Source organism: Leptinotarsa decemlineata, unplaced genomic scaffold, assembly GCF_025532065.1.
Source record: "Leptinotarsa decemlineata unplaced genomic scaffold, Ldec_3_MD MMD2_tig00002974_RagTag_RagTag, whole genome shotgun sequence".
Taxonomy (NCBI): domain Eukaryota; kingdom Metazoa; phylum Arthropoda; class Insecta; order Coleoptera; family Chrysomelidae; genus Leptinotarsa; species Leptinotarsa decemlineata.
The window spans coordinates 6,448,738-6,475,943 of NW_027412578.1; the positions used below are offsets into that span (position 1 = coordinate 6,448,738).

A 27,206-nucleotide genomic window follows, 5' to 3' on the forward strand; every position below is an offset into this window, starting at 1 on the left:
TCTCTTGAATAAAACGCATTATCCAAATAACATACATGGCATTCCTCATATTTTTTGTTGATGTTCTGAAATTCACTGAACATAAATTAATCATAATAGCCTTTTTAGTAACTCAACCCAATTGTTGTCGAGCGAATCTGAACGCCTATTCATAACAGCGTAATGTCCATTACAGCCCGAACTTTTCATAAACGACCTTTTTTCGACCTCACTAATATTCTGTTGAATTCTCCAGAAGACGACGAACTTACATAAAAACCATTATCAAAACATTAGGGAAAGCGAACAAAAGATATTCGTTTCTCATGCAGCGGCTGTTTTTTTAGTGGAATACAGCGTTGAATTCAGGTCATGACATGTCACATTGTTCACGGAAACAAAGCTCCGACAGAGATTACATGAAGCAACAAGCCATTGTTACTGTGTCTAAAGGTCGACATCCACGTTGTCGTTTCGAACTACCACTGCCTTGCAATGTAACTTCGCTGTAATTAGCTAGAATGCAACCAGGTGAATTCTTCAGAAAGAAATGAGTATGTAACGAACATCATCAAGTTGAAGAGCTCAACCGTACACTCGCAATAATCAGTTGTAGTCGCGCGGTGAATGGCTACCTTTAGAATGTACATAATTTTTTGCTAGGGCTAGTGGAAAATTACTCTGGGGTTATTGTGAAAGAGTAATGAGTATTTTACACGCTGTGAATTTATAATATGTTGATGCAAGGACTAGCTTCATATATGAAGTTGTTCACATTCCTGATGGCACTGTGTTCATAAAGGGAGAGCGAATTGAGAGTGTGTAAGACAATGGAATTGGGAGAGAGCTGGTTATCGCATGAAAATTAAACGAAGCAAAGTTAAGAAATATTCGGTTCAGGTAAAAACGAGCAGAAAGTTCGGGTGCAGTAATAAATGTATGTATGGATAACATGAAAAAATTCAACTCATTCATGATATAAGCTCGTAATACGACAAGTGTCTGATTCCGAAATATTGATGTCTACCATTGGTGGACGAATTCATGTTTCAGTTCAACAGTAACTATCTCAACATCAACATCAACAAATGAAAAGAGAATATTCGGGGTGAAAATATAATGCAACTGGTTTCATTAAAAGTATCATTGATATGAAAACAAAATCGCGAAATCAAACCCACCCTTTGTGGAAGTAAATATAGATATAATAAATTCTCCACCCTTCAAATCTCCCTCGCAGACCTGAATTTGAAGGGCTGAAAATTTTTCATTAGATTGCGTCTTAGGCGTAGAAGGATTACTGACTCTTAAAATTCCTGGTATTATTTCTCGGCATTTCAGTTGGGAGAGAATTTAAGCTCCCTAATTTATGCTCGAGGATTAAAATTCAGTTTCCTTGACATGCTCGGGAATCAAGTTTGTACCGCGATTAAAAGATTTTTTTGTGAATTTCTCTTCGTCATCGTCGATTAGTTAATAATCCAGGCTCACATTTTTCGCCAACCAAAATGTTTGTCTTCTTCAGGATTGTGCTGAAATATTTCTCTCCCAACATAAATGTTGCTGTGATCATTGATACTATATGATAAGTATTGTTTTATTATTGAGTAGTATGGATTTTTACATGTACATGTTTTCGAAAGAAAAAACACACCCGTGACTAAACCAAAGTGATCCTAGCTATAGTCTATTTCAAAAGAGTGTAGAGTAATAAAATCTCATTAAGTATTCAAAAGCGCTACAGGGTGATCCGTCAATAAATTCTGTCACTTCCCTAGTCCGCATTGCAAAATTATGTCGTTTCATAAAGAGCAGGTAGGTATCACCCTGTTTTAAGGGATTTGTCCATTGTTATCGACGGATAAATACTGAGCCAGAGGCGCGCTAGTGGGATAATTGCCAAAAGAATATGCATTCATAAAAATTATATTAAAGGAAATAAAAATTTAATACAGCAGAACAGTGTTATTAAAAAAATATAAAATGTAACAATAAAATATATACGAACCGAAATCGGGAAATACTCACAAACACACACGAACGAACTTTACGTATTGAAACACTTGTGGGGACTTTAAATCAATTTATTCACAAAAACGACAAGAACTTTACTGGATACGTTATTACAATTTGACACTTGAACAATACTAAAACTGTGAACTTCCCTTAACGTTTAACAACACTCTATTTATACCCTAATTGAATGTTCTAGAGATTACTAGGTACAATTTTCGAGAACCTTCCGAGAAAATAATTATTCAGACTACCCTTAATTCTAAACCCTAACCTAAGCAAAAGTGTCACTGTCACTGATACACTGGTCTCTGTCCAGATTGCTTATCCCGCTACAGTATATTTACAATTCAATTAAATTATTCTACATCAGTATAGTCTTCATCCGAAGAACTGTCATCATCCCCTGGTGTTATAATTATAGGGTCAACCACCTGATCGACCAAGTTGTCCAGTTCCCACATTTTATCTTCCTCTGGATTGCTTTTTGCCAGTTTTCTGATGTGATTTCCATAATGGCTTGATCAAACAATACCTTGACATCTTTCATTTTAAATGTGGTATTGTGCCTTGCAACATATCCTTTAACTTGTGCCCATATAAGTTCTATAGGATTTAATTCGCAATGATATGGCGGTAGGCGCAGCACAGTTACTTTATACTTTTCTGCTACATCTTCTACGGCATATTTCATGAAGCGAGATTTATGTTGTTTTACTATGGCTAGTAGTTCCTTCTTTACTGAATTCGTCTCAAACTGAATACCTTTTTTTGACAGCCAGTTAATAATTTCTTGCTTTCTCCAAGCTGAAGTTGGTACCTTCTCTAAGCGCCTTGAATGGTAGCTTGCATTATCCATAACCACGACCGAATCAGCTGAAAGAAATTTTAACATTTCCCCGAAGTAGTCTTCGAAGACATCCGAATTCATGTCCTCATGATAATCTCCCGTCCGGCACTACTCAAAGCTTAACAAACCTTCTTTTAAAAATCCGTCTTCGCTTCCAATGTGAGCAATTATAAGCCTCTTCCCTTTTCCCGAAGGCACTTTGATACCCGTCGAAAGGCCTTCTATGAAAGCTTGGCGAGAACTTGTTATATTTTTATCTTGCCACATTTTTTTGACTATATAACCTTCGTTTATCCACGTCTCATCAAGATAAAAAATTTTCTTTTGCTCTCTGCGGTACTGCTTTATAGTTGTCAAATATTTTCGTCTCCAGCAAACAATTTCATCACTTTCCAGTAATAGTGCCTTTCGATTGTGCTTTTCCCAGGCAAAATTCATACTTTTTAAAGTTTTCCATAAAAGTTTTCTGGATATCAAAGGAATATCGTTATCTTGGCTTATCTCGATAAATATTTTTTCAAAAGTGGGTATTTCCTTTTTAAAATAAAACGAATGAACTTTTCTTCGAATGTCACATTTGGTGTCTTCATCTAAGATTTTTATTGGTCTTCCTGATTTTCTCTTGCATGGACTTACCTGGCCTGATATATTTCTTTCTCGCAATAATTTAAAAATCGTGGACTGTCCAATTCCAGTCATTCGGGCACATCGCTCAACACTTTCTTGCACAGACAAACTAGGGTGATCGTGTTTTATGCAATCATATACATTTAAAATTATAACTTTTTCGCAAACAGATAGCGGATAATTTTTTACACTTCTTTTCTTTGGAGTAAATGTCCCCATTTTATAACTTTTTCACTATTTCTATATCACAATATCACTGTACGTTTAATTGGTGTAGTAACAATTACTATTATAACTCGAATGTTTAAGACACCATTACAATATATTTAAACCCTTTTTCTTGATTACCTGGGTTTAATAGGTATTGCATGATTGGTGGGCAGGGTCAAAAAGGGATTATTATAATGACATGGCACCTCGGAACTAAGTGTTAACCCTTTTTTGAGAAATCATGCTCAAGTATATGAACCCAAATTGCATATTAAATAAGTTTACAAGAACCACTAAAATTAATCTTAATCTTTTTTTAAGAAATTTTACTTACCTAAATACATGTAGGTACTTAGTTTTAGACCAAATTACTTCCCAAAAATGGCCTTTTATTATTATCTATGTCTGTAATTTTTAATTTACTTTAATTATTAAGTTTAATAATCCTAAGATTTGCCTACGCCCATGGACGACAACGAAATTCAGGCAAATTTTATGACACTTCATGATTTATTACTCTACCCTCTTTTGAAATAGACTATACATCTGTAAATTTCCTTGAATAATAAAAACCACATCGAAAAAGAAATGTTTCGATAGTGATGAAATAATAATACAGATACGATGAGAAACAATTATTTTGGACGTACTGTTAGGGCACATCAAAGACAATAAAAAATTTCACGAGATTCGATGGAACTACATGAATATATATTGTGAATGATGAAGAATAACGGACCTAGAAGTGTACCTTGTGTAAAACAATTACTAAAGTCTCTGAATTTTGAATGTCCGTTCAAAGGTAGTTGTTTCTTTTGGAATATTACTGATATTAGAAACAACAATGTTTGAAGTATTTCATATTCCAAGTGTTTTCAAATGAGAAGTTGTTTCAGAGAATTCTTCAAATATCAATGAAGATTATGATATGTAGAGTATATGTTGACTATTCCACTTGTATATACAAGTATATTTGTGACAACTCACAATCATTTAGAACAATTCTCAAACAGAAACTCAAAATCATTGTCTTGAAATTAAGAAAGCTGAGATATCTCAGAGACATATATTTGAAACCGGGAAGGAAACTCCTGACTGAATCAAAATGACTTTAGCTACTTCTGTAAATTCATCGAACTTATTTAAAAATCATGGAAAAAAGTTTCGAACCTATCAAAAAAAGCGATCATACAAACACGAGTATAGTAGTATAGATCATGTATAGAATAGAGTATAGATTATAGATTTCAGATTATAGGGTATAGAGTATAGCGTATAGGGTATAGAGTATGAGGTATAGCGTATAAAAGTATAAAAAATAGAGTATAAAGTATATAGTATATAGTATAGAGTATAGAGTATAGAGTATAGAGTATAGAGTATAGAGTATAGAGTATAGAGTATAGAGTATAGAGTATAGAGTATAGAGTTTAGAGTTAAGAGAATAGAGTATAAAGTATGGTGTATAAAGTAAAGAATATTGAGTATAGATTATAGAGTATGAATTACCATAGTTTTTGTTGGAATTTGAACACTATTGGTTTAATTGTGATTCAGTTTCAGCCTATTCGTATTTGAACATATTGAAGTTCTATCATTAGCAAATTGTTAATATTTTGTACATACAATAAAACTAACTGAATCATCGATGTGGACGTAACGGACTAAGAATTGTACCGTGTGGTATACCGTGATTGATGGCTCCTATCTATGATTTTGCTTCACCTTCATCAACATCTCGATATCTGTTTTTGAAGTTGCGATTATCAACCTGAGAACTTCGCTTTTAATATAACGATAGCCTCCCACTGAATGGATTTCAATGGAATACGAAATCGAGACTTTCTGTGGAGTACAATGAGGTTCATGAAGCATGTTTATCTATAGCAAAACGTTCGACTGTGTCCATTACTGATAGCGACTCAACAGATATCAAATAAATGTGCTAAAAATAACTGACTTTCTCAAAGCGATCGTTGTTAATCTCACCTATCGAAGATTTTTTTGCAGTCTCTGGCAAATAGTTTACCTGAAAGAAAAAAACAATATTAGTATGCACTTACTATCATGTTTGGAGAATGGTAGGAAAAATTGCGGCAATAGCAGACGAAACGTTAAGTATTTCAGATTTCATTCTACCACAAGTTTATTGTATTCGTTTGAAATTGTCCTTATAGTACGAAACTGCAGTAAGGTTAGTAATAAATACAAGCGGCATAAGAACATAAGATCTTGTGTTTGAATTCCAGTGAAGACTGATATTTTCAAAACTTTTTCAACCACTCAATTTTCAAACCTTTTGAAATTTAATATGATAACGGAAATCGAAAAATCTTTCACAATTGGAGATTATTTTGAAAAATTCTTGATGTGATAGGAGTCATAGAAAAAGTGTAGTATTCTACTCGCGAGAAATGGTTAATACTCGCTCAGATAATTCACAATGAACTTCATTCTCGCTTGATGAATCATATAATGATGTACGATAATAACGTATAGCCAGTTCTTCATATTCTCATTAGGCAAAATCAAATAGGTGCTTATATCACCTATTATAACAAGCACTCAAATATGAGAGTTTTTCAGATTAGCTGCGTTTGTAGGTTGATCATTTCCAATCGTCCATCACTTTCGTTTGCCATTCTAAAATATCAAATCACTTGTTTACATGTTCGTGGGAGGAAATGTATGATTTTTTCTCAGCTAATAATTTCAAATTTTCCACAAACACATAGACTTGCCTCTTAAAGCCATATCTAGTTATTAAAACTGTCATCACTAATATGGGAGAATTCGTGAAGAAAATAATTTGGAAGCATTTATGAATGGTTCCTGTATTTCTTTATTTTTCAATAGATAGTTATATCTTTTTTGTCATAACAATTCGAACGTTTCAATTATTTTCAAATGGCCTGCAAGATATATTGTGATATATGGTTTCAATAATTGAAATCACAATATTTTTAGTTTTGAAACAATCTTTAAATTCTGATCACACTCGCTTCTGCACAAAGGCAGCAAAGGCGTTGAAAAAATACATACCTTTTGTAACGTTTTTTTTGTTCAGAGTATTACGCGAACTATTTTATGGAATTACCTGTATACATGTCATATTCGATCACGATCAATTCATTTCGTACTGTCCTAGTGATGCTCTTTACTGATAGGTGCCACCAGCCAACAATGAATTCGAACCTAATATTTATCAATTATAATGTTGTCTATACCTAGAACATTCCAAGTTCTACCTGTCTCTATTAGATGGCACACGACTTCACTCTTCCGAATCCCAAACTCCGTTTCTGTCCTCTGAAAATATTTTTGAATATTGTGGATAGTTACCAAGGTGATGTGATATGATAAGCGGCTTTGCCTCTCTCTGTCTCAGCAAATTGCGTTTATGCATTATTTCTTAATTGGATTTGTTATGCTGTATGGCTATTGCTTTTTCATCACTTTGTAGATCATTTAATAGTAGGTTTTATACCTATTTGTAATAGAAACCTTCCTTTACTGGGGTAAGTTTTTTTAGTCCATAGTTTTTGTATAATTTCATTTGCTTTAAAAAAAAAAGGAGAATTGGCCTATTTTCCAATCACGTGAAAATTTATTCCTAATTCTCTCGTAGGGTTTCTTCTGGAGAGTACCAACTCAGTCAGCTGGGAAAAGCTTCCGACTTCAGAATTTGTTATATAATAAGTTTGATCGACTCCAGTATCCGAATCACGTTCGTCAGTCGAATCCGAAGTATTGGTACTAATTGGCAGAATCATATTTCTACATTTCCTGAGAACTCCTCTACTCCATATTCATGTAACAGTGGAACATTTTTTTATAAGAGCACTACTACAAGTTGTCGTCATCTCTTTAGGACATTACCAAGAACTCCAAGCACCATCATACATCGAGGGAAATTAAGGCCAGATTTTCGATATTTTCTGATTCATTATTTTTTATTTGATTACCGATTATTAGATGATATTATTATTTTCTCCTCCGCAACTGATAATGAAAAATTATTGGCACTGATATATTTATCACGTGCAATTCATTTAAAATAATTACTTTGAAGAATCAATCTTAATTTTTTTTACAGCGAATCATTAGAATACTCACAATTGTTACGCTGAACATAGTACTATGAACAGGCGAGTTATATAATTTAAATGTTGATCATATCTAACTTAGATTCTCCTAAACATATGATTGTTTGAATGTTCGAATTATTAAATGATATTTTATTTTAATGTTGTTTTCGTTTTTCAACAGAGATAGTGGAATATTTTATGTAGTCACTGGATAGTTTTTTTTACGTCATATAATATGAATTTTGTTTTCCGTGGTTGGCAAAATTCTAAAATACTACTGTTTTAAATCCGGTGGCGCCCGATTCAACACCAAATTTTTTAGTTTCCTCCTATTCACGATCCAAATAAGCTTCCTGACTAAGAGCTTCGTGCAAGTGTACCTTTTGATAAAAAAAGGTTACACTTTCAGCACCAAATTGATATTTTTTTCAAAATTGACAACGAAACGAGAACGCAATGTGATAACAATCTTGAAAGCTTATTTGACTAGCCAACATAAAAAAACACATGAAAAACAGCAAACTCATTCACCATCATTGATAATGTCAACAATATTTCCATTGCAATTTGTATCCATAAAACTGACAGTGTTTCCTGTCCATTTACCGTGCGTGATATTTTCCGTACCATTATCTGAACAATCTAAACAAAATGAAAACATATAAAAAGTGATTGATGATCTCGAATTTTAATTTTCTTCAGGTTTTCCATTCAGCCATATCTTTCTTTTTGCTGTGGCTGTATTACTTATTATCTTCCTGTTTCCAAGCGTTTCCTGTTTCCAATTCTAAACCGATGGATTCTCTTAAAAAACCGCTTACCCAAGTATAAATCACTTTGGCAGATTCCAACCACCGTTGAAGATTAGGAGCTATCCATGTTATTTTTCAAGAGACGTGTACCAATTTTTTAAGGGGATTACAACTCTTCTAGTGGCAGCATTTGTAAGAAAGAGTTAGATTATCAATCCATAATTCATAGCACAATTTCCATTTCATATTTCCAGGTGAAATTGAATAAGATGAGGTGGTTGTAGGTATGTCTTTCGTCACTTGAATTCTGGATACTTGAAAAGATACGCTGCCTGTTCGAAAAATGAAGTAAATTTCTCTCAAAAAATATTTGTTTCTTTATCAATTTTTATTTTGTATCCTACAAAGTCTCCCTCGGGTATAAAAGACTTGTGCCAGCGTTTTTTACCGTCCTCGAAGCCAATTTGACATGCACATTTCAGTACGTCCTTGAACTTTCTCAGCGATTCGATTTTTATTTACTTAATCGTTGCAAATTGTCGTCCTTTCAAGTGTCACTCCAATCTTGGGACCAGAAAAAAGCCGCAGGGAAGCAAATATGGTGAATTTGGTGGCTGAGGTATGATTACGCAATTGTTATTGGTCAAAAAATCACGAACAGACAATGACGAGAAAGTAGGTGCATTATCATGATGAAAAAGCCACGAATGGTTCTTTGTCAATCCCGGATGTTTTCTTCGTATTGCTTCGCGCAAACGACGCACAAATTAAAGAAAATGCTTCCTATTGACCGTACGGCTATGTGGCAAAAATTTCTGATGTATTACGCCACGGTAGTCGAAGTAAACATTGAGCGAAACAAAAACAGTACAACGACTTTTGCGCCAAGTTAGATCAAATGTAAGGTTTTTTATTACGGTTTTTTTCGAACACCGTGGCGTAGTGTATCAGCTCGTACATAGTCGTATCGCTCGCGAGAGAAATTACGAAGAAAATGCCCAGTATTGTTGAAAAACGTCACGACAATGTACCTGGTCACTGGTCATTGATTGTTCATAATTTCTTGGCCAAAAATCAACACCATATTTATGCCTCAGCCACCGTATTCAACAGATTTGACCCTTTGCAAGTTTTCTATGTTTCCAAGTTCGAAGCAACACACTGAGAAACCCACAGCACCAGATATTCATGAAATATTCCTTCTATGTCATAAAACGAACGTATATATTCCAAATATTCATAGAATATTTTTGGAATACATACATGCCTTTAGAATATTCATACAATATACTTGAATGAATATGGCAGGATTATTCCCTAAAGAATGTGCATAGAATGTCTATAGATGGATTATTCTCCCGTGAATATTCTAAAAATATTGTCGATTGAACATACCATATCATATATTCTTAGAATATATCTCCACTGTATATTTTGGAATATTCTATGCGATGTGTTACTGGAATTTTTAATTATCTTATGATAACGTATTCAAATAATGCAAAATTATTAAAAACAAAACAAAACTATAACCCTAATAGTGTTAACCAGTTTTTGAACTTAACGCGAAGATTCTGATGAATTGCTCCAACTACAAAGGCCCAATAAATGAATCAATTGCTTCAATAAATCGGTTTATCCTCATCCTATTTGTCGTTTTGTATTCGAAATTATTCGATTACAAAGCGACAAATCATGGCAACAGAGAAATGGGGAAGTGAAGTATTCGAGTAAATGTTTCTCATTGGTCAATTGAAGTGTAGCGCGCGACAGACAACGCTTGGCAGCTTTGCGTTGAAATCGACATTTGTTTTAACATGGCGGTTGACTTGGCAGGTTCGCGTGTGTACTGTATGGTGTATTGGTGTTACTATCAAAGTGAAATTCTCTCATGTTTAGCGTAACATTTATAGTTTGGGGTTGTCCAATTTGCAGTACAGCGAATAGTTTGCTTTTGCATCTTCAAACAGTAGAGGTACACATATTCAGACTTTTGAGAAAAGTAAGTGAAAGATAATAGTATCGATAATAAAGACATTGTGCTCAACCTGCAATACCTCATTTCGAGCCCGAAGAGAGTTGATGTGTGAGATTTGTTGGTTTGACTAAGTACATGTTTAAACTGGAGTGATTTCAGTTGTGTATCTTCAGTAGAGAAAAGTAAGTGAATGACACATTCTTTTGTATCATTTGTTTTCATAATTTTTATAAAACTTTTTCAAGATAGTATCAATATGCCCCAAAGGAAACGGAGGGGTACCTGGTACAGGCAGGTGCGCCAAGAAACCGAAAATGTAAGGAGTACTGTTAAGTAAGTAAGTGAGTAGTAAGTAGCTTCATTCATCATTAAAACATATACACAATTCATATATATATATATATATATATATATATATATATATATATATATATATATATATATATATATATATATATATATATATATATACTTATCAGACTAGTCAAAATCTTAAAACTAAGGCTAAAAATTCAAACGAATCCCAAATATAAATATAAAACATTATAAAAGAAGAAAACTCTACGATATATATATATATACTTACACACACTTACACACACATATAATATATAGGTTACAATAATCATGCCGCCAGGTATCCATTCAGAGAATAGAATGCGCCGTTACAGAGAAATGAATGTAGCTCAGTCTTAAATTTACCCGTCTTGTTTGGTTCCGAGCATATCTCCAAGTATTTGTTGTAGCATTTTATTTGTTGGTATTTATGAGATTTCTGTCCAATAGTCAATCTAGAAAGTGGTTGATAGATTTTGTTCATATTTCTTGTATAATAGTCGTGGATGTCTCGATTCTTGGGAATATTGTGTTTTTGTTGTGTGAAATCTATAATTAGTTTGAATATGTAAAGACTGGGTAGGGTTAAGATTCTTGTTTTCCTGAACAATTCTTTACAGGATGCGGTAGGTGACGTTCCCATCATGCATCTCATCATTTTTTTTTGTATAATACATGCATCATTCAGATTACTAGATAACCCCCAAAAAATGAGACCATATGACAGTATGCTTTCTGCATGTGCAAAATATACCATTTTCAAGACATCAAAACTGACTGTGTTACGTAATTGCCTCATTAAGAAGCAGATACTGCTTAGTTTGGCTACTACATTATTAATATGTTCTTTCCAGGTCATCTTATGGTCCACTGTGACTCCTAGGAATTTTATCGATTCAGCTTGTTGAATTGTTTGGTGGTTCATTGTTATTGTTAGAGTGTTATCAAAGCTGCCATTCTTGGGTAATAATATCATAAAGTGAATTTTTTCTGCATCAACAGATAATCCGTTATTGTGACAGTAATTATAAAATGCCTGTGCACTTACATCAGCTCTGGCAGAACACTCTTGAGCTGTTGAGTTTCTCAAGCAGAAGTTTGTGTCGTCTGCATATACAATTTCTAAATCTGCTTGTCTGACTGAGTGAGTCAGGTCATTCATAAACACTATGAACAACAGTGGGCCAAGTACTGAACCCTGTGGTACCCCCTGTGTGACAAATTGTTCATCAGATACATTATCATTAAGTACTACAGCTTGCCTTCTTCCGTCAAGATGATTGCGCAGCCAGTCGTTACCTATTCCTCTAATTCCCAGATACTCCAGTTTATCAAGGAGTAGTTTATGATCTACCATGTCGAACGCCCTACTTAAATCAAAATAGAGTGCAATAGGAGTTTCTTTTTCATTCCATGTGTCATAGATAAAAGAAGTGAGTTGAGCTATAGCGGTAGTTGTAGATTTTTTCCTCCTGAACCCGTGTTGGAAGTTCTGTATCAGATCATTTGACTCAAGAAACTCTACTAGTCTGGAATAGCAGCATATATCAAATACTTTGGCTAGTTGACTTTGCAGACAGATGTTTCTATAGTTCTTTATATAGCACTTTTCCACAAATTTCATCAATGTTACATACCTGAAATGTCTGATCAGACATATAAGAATCTTTCACCCATACTTTCTCTGTATTTGCATCTGTGAACATAACATCTATTAGTCTTTGTGATGTACCCTGTATTCTTGTTGGTTCTTTGATTACATTAACCATATTAAATTCTTTGAATAAGTTGTTTACCTGCTTGGAAATATTACTGTCAGATAACATATTTACATTTATGTCTCCACAGAACAAATAGAAAGCATCATTTACATATATTCTGTAAAGCAATTGTTGCAATTTTTCTAGGAACACTATTTCATCACTTCCCGGTGATCTATATAAAACAATTAGAAATAGTTTTCCATTAGTTTCATTAATTTTAAGACAATAAGGGAATGCAAGTTGCCCTCCAAGTCATAAAAAGTTGTAAATGTTCATGAGGACCCTATGAGAAAAATATCTATTTGATTTATTTCATTGTGCCACTTTCATATAGTGATAATGAACGTTAATGTACATTTTGTTCCAGGTATCAGGTTTAAAATCAGTTTTTCCGTTAATCAGCACTCGAAACATTAGCTAATACATTGTTGGACAATTATCAGGTAAACTCTTCTGGTGAGCAAAGTTTGGATAACTTTGAGTAAGCGATATTCATTGAAGAACCCATCATACCATTCACTTGAAATACTTCATTTTTGGGTTTAACCTATATCTCGCTCATTTCTTGATATAATACAGTTTTATTTTTTCAATGAAATTATATATTTATCATTTTTTATTTGGTGCTGATGAATTCACAGAGTTGTTATTTTAGTATATTTTTCAGTAAACATTTTCTTGAGAGTAAGAACATCCTGATTCAAATACATTCATAATATTTGTAACATGACAACATTCAGGAATATTTTATGCAGTGAATAAATATCTCGAATTATATTTCTTATTTTCAATATTGGTAGAAACTTCAAATATTGTGTATATTGTTTTTGAAATAAATTTGTTTATGAATATTATGTGTTTTGTTACATGTGTGGATCTGGCATAAAAATGCCAGTTGACAGTTGACTGCAATAACCTTTCTAGATTTCATATCATTTCTAGAAACATGTGGATTCGTTCTCCGATGGCATTTCAGGTTAGCTTCCCAAATTTCTGCTACCGCAGTTGTCGGTTGATTGGTCAAACCACCAACACTGACATAAAAACTTGGCAAGTTGACTTGGGTGTCACACCAATTAATAGGTGGTTCCACTTATGTTTCGCTTGCGTTTACGCAGCTATTTTTATCAAGTACTTTTTTTCTCATTTTGTTTTCAATCGAGGACCGCCTGCCCGGTACTGACGATGCTCAATAGGCTGAAACAGCTGTCTTCCGGTGGCTCTTAAATTGAAATCAATAATAACTTCTGTTCAATTATCTGCGAGCGCTGTCATCCTCTAGGCCTTACTCTATCTTGGATTACATCAGGTACTATTCTATGTGTTGGATCTTCTCTAGGTTTATTGTTTCTAGGAGTGTGTTTTGATTTGTTCATTATATTGAATGTTGAATCTTGTTGTCTTTTGATTTGTACTTGTTCCTCGATAAGTGATTTATGACTGTTACATTTATGGATGTTTAAGTTTTTCCAAATGTCCATGCGGCTTCCCTTATTGACTAGTTTTATGAGATTTATGTTCTTTGTTGGGGAAAAATTATGTTTGTTTTGTAAGGCGTCAATAAAAACAAAAAAAAAGTTTTAAAGGCGATAGAAATGTAAATTCACATGTGTGTTAGCAGGATTAGATACTACAAAGAAAATATCACATATTGTAAGTTAACGAAATGATACAACAAATCATCTGAAGGAACAATTCGTTCAGGCCCTACACCGTAGGTTATTGGATTGGAACCTATCAGGAAACAACTACTCTCCTGGCTAATACCACGAGGTGCGTTGGAGCACTGACAGGTGTCATTGCAGGATTCTTCACTAAAGTTATTCATGCGTTTGCTGTTGGCGATACAACTGCTGCAATAGATTTTCAATTATTGGAACACACTTGCAGACCGGTTTCGGGCTCTTTGGCCACTCGTCAGTGCAACGCAGTTTCTATCATCAACATATAGTCGATGATTTCCGGTAGTTGAAAATCAAATTCCTTCAGAGTATCATCCCTCGGATTAGGCTGAAGCGAACAACAAACAACTGGTTTGTCATCGCCCCATCTGCCTGAGAACGAGATAACCAACAGCATATCCGAAATTTGCCTAATTTCTTATATAAGGAATGAAAACTTTTCACAGTCAGTGGCATACTTGAAGACTGGCTATAAATCAAATCATCTTAAGGAACAATTCATTCGTGTTGTGTGAGTCCATTAACCTATAGTGTAGTGATTTCAGACTGACCTGAACGCCAGTCTCCAAGAATGCCCCTTGACTATAAGTGAAAAGTCATGATACAATTTGTTAGAAGATATTGTATCAGACAGACATTTGATTGATTAGGCTTTCTCACAACGTGAATCTTTCAAAAACTCTGAAGAATATCAACTGTGATTTTCGAAAAACTTCTGCAAAAAATCTATTCGCGAGAAATATTACTGAAATTTTTCGATTGTATGTTGATATCTAACGTGACATATGCCGAGAGAGTGGAAAAATGAAAATATTGGAAATTTGAATTCAAGTGAATCAATAGTATCCAAACCCACCTGTATTATTGTCAAAAATATGACATTGAACTATCCCCATGGAGAGGTCCTATAACATTATTTTCGATAAATCATAATTTTCAATCACGAGCAAAACACGACATTTCCAGATACGCCATTAAGGAATCCCTGGAATTATTGATAGGCTCCGTCGAGGCGAAGTCATTAGGCCATCTGTAACATTATTACTCGCATTTATCAACATCTCCCGGAGCTATTTTGTGGATCCAGCAACGAGCGATGATCCTGAGTGGTCTTTTGAATGTCGAGAAAATTCTTGAATGAATTTCACTTTGCTCAGAAACGTTACGTGAATATAAATTACCGTTGTGTAACAATAACGTTCATGTTGAATATGCATGTTTGTTAGATGGTGATAGGGGAGTTCTTGGGGAAATCTGCAGTTAGTTGTCAGTTGTAATTTTCAAAAACTATTAACTCACTGAATATTACAGGAGTTTTTCGCAACACCAAATCGTTATTTTTGATACCTCGATACGTGTTTCGATCACCAAGTGATCATCTTCAAGAGGAAGATAAAACTGGAAACTTCGCGAAACTGAAGCTATTTATACTATATAGATATATCATACAGGTAAATCATACAGGTATACCACCTTAAATTAATTTTACAATTAGCATTACCTATTATTTTACAATATGTCCTTATGTAATGTTTGAATGTTATATCTATATATAACACAATATTCAGCTATATAAAAATCAATTTCACAATATTGCCTATCTAAATATATTCACAATGTATCCTTATGTAGTAATCAGTAAACCCAACAATATTATTTCAACAAGCTATATAGTATGCTATTTGGTATTGGTCCGTCATAATATTATTATGATTACTTATTTCTACACTCTCATGGGCATCTAGTTGCCTGTTGTTGTTGACTTGTCTAACTAATTTTCATAAACTGGAGTCTATGGAATGGTTTTATTGCAAAATATGATGGGCGAATGCTGATTTTTCAGGTCTTCAATATTTTAAGTGTGCTATGTGTTTCTTATATCTCACTTCAATAGATCTTTTTGTCTCTCCATGATATTTTGCAGATAATATTTTGCAGATAATATTTTGCAGATCTTTTTGTCTCTCCAGACTTTTCCGAATTCTTGAGTTTGTCTTTTGGACTTCCCAAAAGGCTCTATAGTGTATGACTTGTTTCAAAAACCACCTCCATACCTAGTTCCTTGAAAATCTTTCCAAAGTTCTTCGTATACTGGTGGTATGGAACTGAGATGTATTTATCTCGGTTTTTGTCCTTTCTGAATGTCGAGATTTCGTTCATTCTTAACCTAAACTCCTTCTTCTCTATTATGTCATCTACATACGCCTCGAGAAATCGTTAGTGACTGCTATTTCCTGTATTGTACGTTTATGCTGTCCACAGTGATGTGAACTGTCAGGAATATACCTGTACGTGCTTGTTTCTTTTCTAAATATATCGTATTCTAATCCTGCGCATTGGCTCCACATTACCAAAACGTCAAGAAATGGTAGTTGCTTATTTTCGAACTCATACGTGAATTTTGTTGATGGACATCTATTATTTAGGAAGGAAACAAAGTCCTCAATATTCGATTTTTCGGTATCGAATATCGCGAAAATATCATCCATATACCTTAGCCAAATCCTAGTAAAGTACTTCGACTTTTCTTTAGATTTCATTTCGAATCTGCTCATGAACAGGTCTAGCAGGTAGGGGGAGAAGAGATTTCCCATGGCCGTTCCTTCCTGTTGTTCATAAAAGCAACCTTCTACCTGGAACCGATTCTGTTTCATACACAAATTAGTAAGAGAAACGAATTAATCGATTTCGTTATTATTGAAATTATTGTTCTATAGTAATTCCCTGAAGTATTACAAGGTCTGTGGAATTAGGACGGTACGAAATAATGAACTAACATCAAAAGAAACCAAAATCTCACCATCTTGCAGAACCATGTTTTTTGTATGTTGTATGAACTCTAAAGAGTTTTTTATACTAAAATCTGGTTCCGCAATAGACAAGGTTTCAAATTCCTTAGTGAGCCACTTTGCTATTTGGTAGGTAGGAGCTCCAATATCTGACACGATGGGGCGCATTGATTTCCCCGGTTTGTGGATTTTTGAGAGGCAATATAGTTTCGACACCGTTGGGTTGGAAATTTGTAACTTCCGTTTCAGTCGAGGGGTAAGTATGTTGTCGCATTGCTTGAGAACGTCTTTTACTTCGGCAACCGAAGTAAGGATTTGGCTAAGGTATGTGGATGAAATTTTCGCGATATTCGATACCAAAAAAAACTTTGTTTTTTTTTTAAATAATAGATGTCCATAAATGAAATTCTCGTATGAGTTAGAAACTAAGGGACAACTACCATTTCTTGACGTTTTGGTAATGATGAGCCAATATGGAGGGTTAGAATACGATATATTCAGAAAAGAAACAAGCATTTGGAGGTATATTCCTGATAGTTCACATCACTGTGAACAGAACAAACGTGCTGGGTTGAATTATTTGTTGCATCCTCTTTTGACTTTCTCTCTAACACAAGATAGGTTCACAAAAGAAAAACGTACAATACAGAAATGGTAGCCACTAACGGTTTCTGAGGTGTATTGTAGATGACATAGTGAGGAAGAAGATGTTTAGGTTAAGAATGAAGGAAATCTCGACATTTAGAAAGGACAAAAACCAATATAAACAGGTACATCTCAGTTCCACACCAACAATATACGAAGAACTTTGGAAATATTTTCAAAGAACTAGGTATGAAGGTGGTTTTTAAAACAAGTCATACACTACAGAGCTTTTTGGGAAGTCCAGAAGACAAAGTCGAGAATTCACGAAATTTAATGAGAGGACTGCGATGCAAAATATTATGGACAGACAAAAATATCTATTAAAGTGAGATATAAGAAACAGATTGAATATTGTATACCGAAACACGTGTCGCGGTTTTTGTAAAACCGTTTATAGTGAAAATCATACAATGAATTGTATTAATTAGTTTTTTTCACTAGCAGTTTCATTTTTCTCAACAATAGTAAATCAAATCATTTGGTGCTCTTTTCTTGAACTAGGCGGCCTCTCGTGAGAAAATAGATCATTAGCTACAATAGCGACACACACATTCGCAATGTGTTACACGAGAATGAGCTGTTAAACTTACTTCATTCACAAAATTTTCAGTGGAATTAGTGTATTTATTTGGAAAAATTGCCTACGCTCTACTGTTATTTATCATATATCAGTGATTTGTGGTTGAAAAGTTTCAAAAAGCAGAAAGTCTTCAAGGAAGTATCGAAATAGTGCAGATACAATTCTTTATGTTCGCGAAAACTCAACGGCTTATTTTGAGTTAATTTGTACTAATTGTGTTGAAGAATCGAGAGGCAGTGGTTAAATCGAGAAAGACAATCATTACCTTTTGATATGCTTATGATATGGAGGGAGCAGACTGATCGTATTGGTGACTACTATTCATGCTGTACCAACTAATGTGTAAGGTTAAAAAACAAAAAAAAATAAGATAATCTGAGTAATCTTAACCTCAGTTACAATGACGATTCCACACGGTCCTGAAATTCAAGTCCTCCTTTCGAATTAAGTATCTGATCTCAGTGCAGCATCGTCAGGACTGAATAGACAGCGTCAATAGTGAACCAATATCAAGTCAGCCATAGAAATTCACACACGGTGAGTCGAATAATTTGATTAGAGATTTAGGTCTTCGTGAAGAATCTGCTTCTTGATTCTATACTTCATGCAAAACACCTGTTAGCTACTGATACAAATTTCGCTTGGTATAAGAAACGAGAGGACTGGTTCATGACTAATCTAATCAGTACGCTACTGTACCTGTTGTTCATTCTGTTAAGTTGAATAAGACTTATGGAAATTTGGAGTGAATTTCCAGTGAATTGAAAGCTTGGCTGGCGTTCAAAGATGTTTTTAACAACTTTTTAGGAAATCACAAACACACCACTTCCTAGATCCAGATGTGGATTAATTTACTGATGATCTTGGTGGTTTTAATGAAGAACAGGATGAACATTTCCACCAAGACATCAAAACTACGGAAATAAGTTACAAAAATCGATGAAATGAAAATATAATGGCTGATTACTTCTGGTGAATGGGTGAATATGTGGGTACTGTACTGTATTCTATGTACCAAAAATTAGTGATATTCAATACTCAAAGGAAACAACATTTCAAAATTTGTCGGCCGATGTTTTCAATTGTATCCTTGTATATAGTGTAACAGCAAACATTGACACCAACATATGAGCAAATTTGTTTCCTGGGGAAATATTTACGTTTCGAATCAAAATGAAATTGCTTCCCTACATTCCCAGGATCACGTTTCCGAAATTTCCATATTTGCTTCATCTCAACAACCAGATTTCGGAAACACAAACCACGCAGCTTCAATAATCAATTCCTGCCGCAACTGTACACCCTACCAATATTTCATGAGGACAACTCCAGATACATTCATTTGACAAGCTGATAATTATTGATACAATCAAGTCTACATTGTTTGGCGAACTTTCCGAATCCAGGTCGAACGGATAGAATATGCATTCAGGAAAATCGTGAATATTTCGTTCGAATTGATGGGTGATTTTGCTGCGGAATACTGCAGTTCGAAATGGGTCTTTATATGCAGAACTGCAAAATTTGTGACGTTAGTTTCCGGAACTCGTAAAAGTTTGTGATCATCTTATATGTTTACGATTGTATAATTTAAGATTGAACTATTGCAATGGTGAATCTGTTCACTTATATTTGATACCCACCTCTGTTGTTGTTGAGAATTTGATGCATTTTTGAAATGCCACTTTTTGAACAGAGTGTTCACTGATCTAGTTGCCCGAAACAAGAAGTTGCAAATGCATGTGACATGCTGAGACTGACCACCAACAGTGTCTGAAAATCTATTCGATGTCGATATTTTCACTAAGATTGATCAGCAAGAAGAAATCGGCATGCTCATTTTCCTTGCGGTGCTTCATCTATAGACGATAATTTAGAAATTACTGAGGTAAATGAACTTTGATATCAACCACCAAATATGAAATTATTTGTGTTTCTGCAAAGCATGTTTTGCTAATGGGCAACACCTCAGATCATGAAAGATACAAACAGACATTAGTTCCACTAGAGTATCCTATGGACATGTCGAAGGATTTGTGGTAAGACTTGGGGTTAACAACCCAAACAAATCCATTGGATTTATGTGATGATTGTCAGACTAATGATCACTTCTGGTGCAATCGCCTGGTGGCTGAAGGCTTCACAGAAAACGGACCATACCGTCAGTGACTATGGAGATCCTTCTAGATCTACCTTGTCCCCACATTATTCTGAAAAGAAAGGCCAGATGGACTACAAATAGAATGAAATTCCATATTCCAATGAGGTTTATATTGTGTATTTGTAGATTTTTGTTGCCTTCCGTACCAGTCGGCTATGGAATCCCTAGTGGGGGCAATGATTTCCGTGTTTTCAAACAGAATCCTGTGGTTTTCTTACTACAATAGATATTTTGGTAGTTCCAAGTATAGTTTTCTATTAGAGGACATAGGAATGCGTGGAAATGTCCTTGAGCTATTTAAAAATTACTTAAATAATAGAAAGCAAATAGTTGAAATGAAAAATAACATCAGCAAAGCAAAGAAATGACTATTAAATTTGGTGTACCGCAGGGAACTGTGATATGTCCTATTCTTTTCATATACAATCTGCTCACCCTAAATGGAGAAAGAAAAATAATCAGCTTTGCGGATGATACAACTATCATCTACAGTGCTGATAACTGGAAAACCCTTGAATCTAAAGTGGAGAACGATATGATCCACATATTGGACTGGCTCGGTCATATACTAATGACAATAAATGTTGAAAAAACTGTTTTCGTCCCCTTCACTAGTTATGCGAACAACCTACTAAATTATAATAGCATATTAGTAAATCACAACGGAAAAACTCTGAAACTAGCGGTAGCATATAAAACAAAATATCTGGGAGACACAATAGATTCTCACTTGAAGTGGGACGCACATACAAATGAGATAGCAAATAGTCTGAGATGTATCCTACCTAAATTCCGATATTTACGAACGATACTTGATATTAACCCATATGAAAATAATTCATTATGCTCTCGTGGAATCTCGCTTGCGGTATGGGATACTGAGCTGGGGAGGGATTGCTCATAGTCATATGAAAAAGGTAGATATATTGCAGAAAAAAATCCTCAAGATTATATTTGACAAAAAATTTAGCTATTTTTCGGATCTTATTTTTAGAGAGTCAAATGTTATGGATATAAGGCAACTTTTCATGCTTAGTGTACTAACCTATATTTACAGGAACAAAACATTTTTGGAAGGTCCAGAGCATAGTTATAAAACAAGAAATAAAACAAATAATATGATGCGTGTACAAATTGCTAAAAAAACAGCCGGTCAACCTAGTTACACATATCTGCCAGGGAAATGTTTCAACATGTTACCTGATATATAAAGTATACATGAAAACAATAAACTCACTTCGGATGATCAAAAATATCTTCAAGAAATACATTAAACAACTTGATAGAAACATGGATCTTAGCATTTTTGAGACAACTTCTAGTTGAAAGATACACCAATCATTTATTCCTTATAAAATTGAGGATAAGTCCCTTATGGATTAATGTGAATTGATAAATGTAAACTTTAAATACAGAAATTATATTTCTCCATTTTTTCTCACCCATTTCTACTGTTATCGAATTCGAATAATGACGATTAATTGACTTATTGTAAAACAACTAGACAAAAATTGTGCACATGCTCAATCTCGAGGTCTTAATGGGCCATCTTGTCTGTTTATTCATAAGTTTATTGCGATGTAAACATCACATATGTATTTCTGTGCATTTCTATTCAGATTGATTTCTATTTGAATAAACCTTATTATTATTTTTTTTTTTTCACCGTAGTGTGCGCTGGTCAGGCCCTACCCCCGAAGCCCCGATCATTGGGTCCGAGAATCATGTGCCCTGAGCAAACGCAGTGAGCCAAGAATGACAGCCTTCTGCATCTGTGCGGCTAAGATTTCTGCCTTAGTGCGGCAAGCCGGTATGATTTTGAGATTCGAGAGTAGAGAAGACATCATTCCACCAAGGACTCCAACAATCAGAACGACCATCTTGACAGAGTGATCTGGATAGAGTCTGCGGAGTTCGTAGACAAAATCTCGATATTTTATCCGTTTTTCCTCCTCTTTTCTGACGATATTCGTCTCGCCAGGAGCTGAAAACTCCACGACAAATATCGTTTTGGTCTGGTGGTCGAGAAGGACTACATCAGGCTTATTAGCTTGTATGAGCCTGAGGGTGGGGAACGAATAGTTCCAATAAATTCGGCATTTCTCGTTCCCCACAACGGATTCAATATCCCCCGGAGCGTAGGGCAACACCGGTGTCTCGTCAATACCGTAAGAGTGCCGTAGATGGTAATATAGCATTCTTAGGGCCGCGTTATGTCGATGGATATAGGCCGAGACCGCATATGCTGGACATGCTGATAGCAAGTGCATTAGGGTCTCGGGCGCCTCGCGGCAGGCCCTGCACCTTGTGTCAGGAACCTCTATACCCATCACGCGACTGCGGTAGACTAAGGTGTTGAAGACACCATCCTGGCAAGCCATGATGAACCCCTCAGTTTCCGACTTCAGCCCACTCGACCTGAGAAAAGCGAACGTCAGGCGCTTTGATAAGCCAAGGTCTTCAATGTTATTGAAGAAGACCCCATGCATCGGCTTATCCCTGTGTCTCCGCAGAAGTCTCCGTGCACGTTTTGCGATACACCCCTATTTTCCTGATAATGGCTCTCAGTCAACATATACAGTGTGTATAAGCCAAATGGAATGCATTCATTATTTTGGTTACTGTACATATTCAAAAAAAATCCCAGGACACATCAAATGTAAATTTCAAGTTGACATTTTTCAACGTAAAAATGTCACCCCCACCTTCAACTCCCTTCTAATGGCAGGTACAACCCCAATTTTTTGAATGGGAAGTATAGGTTTGTGATATGTAGTTTGAAAGGTCTCTTCATTCTCTATTCAAGTTAACTGCAACAATTAAAATAAAATAAATTAAAATCATGTAGTTACCGAAATTCGATAAAATACACTCAAAAACTGAAATGTAATGCAAAAACGTAATGAAATGTGGAATACGAAAGAGAACTATGGATGTTACCGAAGTAAATGTTCGAAATGTTCATCGCGAACGTCTTGGCAACATCCTAATCTCAAATAAAACTGTCTTCTAACATTATTCAACATATCAGGCGTGACCGACCTAATCGCAGGCATTATTCGTTTTTTCAAGTCATTCAAATATGAAGGTATAGTTTTGTACACACATAAAAAATTCTAATGATGAAAGATCAGGTGATCGCGCTGGCTATGCAATCGATCCTCGCCTCACTAACCACCGATTGGGAAATGTTGTATCGAAGTATTGCCGAACAATAACTTGGTAATGTGATGGTGCTCCATCCTGCTGAAACAATATCGTATTCAAAATTCGAACTCGGAAAACTTCGGCCGCGAAAGCCTTTACCATTTTGTAAAATGATATTTTCGATAGGTGGACTTTCTATAATTCTTGGCATACAAGATATTAGACGTTTCTACTTATTTTCTGCTGAACAATTGAAGCTACTGAGTTGAGCTACTAAATCATAGCGGGTTTTCAGGCAATTTTTGCGTTTCAATAATCAAAGAAAGAATTTCCAATCTGAAGTTTCAAGTTGAATTGTGAGTGTAGTAACCCCCAAACTGGAATTGTTTGATTCAAATTCGCTTCTACATTGTATCTTTAATGCCCACAAGCATTTTCTTTGGGACACGTTATAGAGAGTGCATTGAGGCGTATACATTATTTATGCGTTGCGGAATGGAAATACATTGAGGTACTTAGTGAAAAAAGACGTTTCTGTGGGATTTACGTTAGATGGTAGGCGCAATTCATTGGAATATCATATAATACCTCTGATATAATATATCTGGAAATTCCATGTGCATTTTTAGATTTAGATTTTTCACAAGCGTGGTCGGATAATGGAATTTATCCATAGGGGATTTCACCCGCATCCATGGCAAGATTCCATTGGATATTCAATTTTTATCAGATTTCCTTTCAACTGAAAAGAATATCAAATCAAATGGAGAATGTCGATTGTGCTGTGTAGAAATTTCAGTTGCATTCATTCAATTTCATGATTAAATATGGAAAAATATTTGTATATCTGCTCCGCTGATGTCCAATACCTATCTCTATCTGTTTTCGGAATAAAAAAAAATTGTGGTAAATATGGTCCAAAACATAGCCTTAATTGAAATTAAGTACATCAGTACTCTCAATTCATGAAAAGTTGATATTTTGATGATAGTTTGAACAATCTCGAAATATTCAAATAACACCAAGAAATCGACTCCATATCATACAGGGCGTGCTAAAATTACTATTATTTCCATTGTGCATAAAAGTAGTGAAAAGTTCATTTTTTCAAATCGCACTAGTACACCAGATGGTTTGCCATTATTTATGCCGATGTTTTTATTTGGAATACGATAACACATTTTTATGATTGCTTCATTGAAGTTTTTCAACTGCATTCTATCTACGATTTTTCTGCTGATAATGGTACTGAGATATTCGTTTTCTTTTTCTGTAACTCCAAAAAACGAAGATTTTTGGCCCCTGACCTTTGTTCAAGTCGTTGATCTAGTGGAATTTCACACTAACAAGTCAGAATTGTTATCTAAGAGTCTTCCTGAGGAACTCAACCAACTAAAAAATAACTCAAAGGAAATGGGTACAGTGAAGGAGAATTTGAGCGGGCGATACGACGCAGGAGAAAGAATGCCAAAATAACTCCAGTCAGGACCCTCAAGTGAAAAGGTTAAAAATGTATTGAAACAATTTTAGAGAAACACGACGTGAAACCAATAGTTCGGCCAACAAAAAAATCAGATAAACTTTAAGGTCAACTGTGGACCCTAAAGATCATTTAGCAACAACCGGGTCATACCAGATTCCTTGTAGCTGTGAGTCGGTCTATTGGAACCACGTACCCGTACGCAAAAAAAATTGTAGCTTTGAAAAAACCGACAAATTATCTGTAGCCGAACATGACCTCAAAAAAGGCACTCGTATTATCTCATCAGTAGATGAACAAATACTCAACAAAACTCAAAATTACTATTTAATATAAACAGAGGAAAAAGAAATTTAGAAACACAGAAATTCGATGAATAGGCTATCACTAAGTTTATGACATTAAAAATAAAATAAATACAACAATAAAAATCAATTGGCGCTCCGGGGCGACTTCATTGATTCCAGTGGCGCATTTGCTTTTTCAGCTGCAGGAAAACCCGGAAAAACCTGCAGAACCACATCATCTGAAGATCTTGATCTAACAATGTCCTCTCTCTCATAAAACAAAATGTAGGGTGTCTCCAGAGGCTCCAATAAATTCAAGGCTATCACTTATAAAATTTGGCTACTTTTCCTCAATTGTACACAGAAAAGGCGATTTGATCAATTTGAGAGAAACGAAGCCACACCCACCATTGATGATATCAAACTGGACACAAATTTCAATAAGGTGAAGTGGGGTAAGTGCGTAACGGGGGTAAGTGCATTTATCGGCTATAATGATTATTATATGAATCGAATTACAGTTTTTCACATGTAGGAAGAGAGAAACGGTTGCTGTTACCTCTTTGATATAGATAGCTCAGTGAAGAAGCCGCCTGTTTAACCAACAGAGAGAAAAATGTGTCATTTTGTAGTAAACAATCTAGTTGTGCGTGCTGTTTCAGTTATTTCATTAATTGGACAATATTATGTTGAAGGTTGTAAATTTTGGTACATGAGAATATAGTTCGAATCCTATTTCAGACATGGAAATATTCAGTTTTTTCCATAAGTCTTCTCAAAAATCATTACTCTGCTCTTGCCCCGTTGATAATACCATCTGGGGCTTGTGCAGACCAACGTGGCGGAGAAACTGCATATCGGTCTGCTCTCGCCCCAGCTTCGTTTCTTGTTGAATTCATTATGGTTTCACACTTACTTATTGATTCATTTGAATGACCATTGAAATTTGGCAAAAAAATTTGATAGGGACTTCATTTGGATTTTCTTTTTTTTATTAACTTTATTTTGATTTTTTTTGGTTTATTAATGTTTTTATTCTAGGGTTGCCATGATCCGCAATTATATTAAAGAAACCAACAGGGTTGATTGTTCGAGAGAATCGCTAGAAGAAGCTATTGAGGAGATTAAAGGTGGACGTATTAATGCTTATAAAGCTAGCAAGCAATATGGTATACCATTAAACACAATAATGGACTATATAATCAAAATCCTTTGGCAGAAGCATCGCGATTCCAATTCAATACGAAAAACGACTTGCTGAGGGTCTTCTGAAGTTGAAGAAAGTACTTCAGCTTGTCGGGCAGTTCAGTCAAACAAGATTAAGACTTCTTTCAAGGACGGAACCCCCGGTGTTTGTTTCTTGGGTTCGCCAAAAGAAATAATTCGTCGATAAAAAAGCCACGAAGCGTGGAGGTAGCCCGCAAAAAAAAATTGTTATCGATTCATAATTGACACATTTTTTACATTGTTGGAAAATACAATCTAGGAGTTGGAGTTAGAAAACGAACCTAGTAGAATCTGAAACCTAGACGAAATAATTTTCAATGTCAAAAATATTTGGGACCAGTGGAAGTATAAGTATCTATATACTTCGTTTATTTTGTTTTAGAGTGTTTTCCGGGTACAAAAGAGCTTGCTTGAATATTTCACAATAAACAGACGTTTGAATCAACCAAACCCTTGCTGAAATTTTCACCAAGAGGTGTCTGTAATTTTCAAAGAAAACAACTCTGAAACTAAGTAATATAACTGAATGCGGCGAAAAGCAGTTGAATATAGATTTATTATGAATTACGTTTTTGCCCCGTTTAGGTTTAAAGAAGGTTTAATTATGCTTTT

The 27,206-nt window shown here is 34.9% G+C and overlaps 1 protein-coding gene and 1 long non-coding RNA gene across 2 annotated transcripts in view; one reads left to right on the plus strand and one right to left on the minus strand.

The window, feature by feature from the left end:
- Nucleotides 1-27,206, minus strand: part of dpr8 (defective proboscis extension response 8) — a 486,244-nt gene that overhangs the window by 385,094 nt on the left and 73,944 nt on the right. The window lies entirely within an intron of this gene.
- LOC111504239 (uncharacterized) lies at nucleotides 6,784-7,926 on the plus strand. The gene is made up of 2 exons (XR_002721973.2): nucleotides 6,784-7,197; nucleotides 7,308-7,926. It is a non-coding gene; the product is annotated as an uncharacterized lncRNA (long non-coding RNA).